Below are 901 nucleotides of genomic sequence, written 5' to 3' on the forward strand. Positions count from 1 at the left end.
ACGGAGGGGAACACTATTGTGGGGTGCACTGGCGACAGCAGGCCAGGTTGGCGAGCAGAGGGAGCATGAGCAGAGCCCCTAGTAGGCGCTATATAATTAATAAAATAAACCTGTAAGCTGTAAGAGGTCAGCTGGATACCTTTTTAAAATAACTTTTCTTTATTAAGATAAAAATAATGGATATTCTAAAATAAAGAATGCTTTTGAAAAGAAAGGCTACACAATTTTTTAAAAAACAAAAGTAAAACCTCTTCTAGTTCTGCTGTGTTGCATAGTGCACTGCCACCGCTAAGAATGTGGCTTTTTGAGCTTTGGCTTGTTCAAACTGTAGCACAGTTGGATAGAACAGCAAGTGCTATCAGCCGCTCATCTGCCACGGTGGACCACAAATACATTTTGATGAGCTTCATTTCTGAGAAGCTCTGCTTGCCACTGACAACGGTAACTAGAAGTGTGAGAAACATTTGCAATGCTACCCAGATTTTTGGGAAGATGTCATTTTTGGATCATATTTCATATATTGCAGGGCATCTCATGGTGAGACTTTTCCAGGAGGTAGAATGTGACAGAGATGGCCCAGCTCAGTTAATGGCTCAGAGCTATTGGTGAGGGCTCTGTGTAGATACATACTGTGTGTGGTAAGCATCTCTTCTGGTAGCTCTGCAAGGTTGTATCAGGCGGGCCCCGCTTATACGGCGGGTTCCGTTTTGGACCTCCGCCGTAAAGCGGAACCCCATTGAATATAATGGTGCCGTCTTGTGAAAATGTCACAAAATGGTGCAAAACGACAAAATCAGCTTTAAAAAAGTGAAATCAAAGCCGCCGCATTAGTGGAACGCCAGGAAGCGAAGCGCCGGAAAGCGGGGCCCTACTGTACCAGAATCCCAATGTATTCCTGTGA

This window comes from Rhineura floridana, chromosome 4, assembly GCF_030035675.1.
Source record: "Rhineura floridana isolate rRhiFlo1 chromosome 4, rRhiFlo1.hap2, whole genome shotgun sequence".
In the NCBI taxonomy this organism is placed as follows: Eukaryota; Metazoa; Chordata; class Lepidosauria; order Squamata; family Rhineuridae; genus Rhineura; species Rhineura floridana.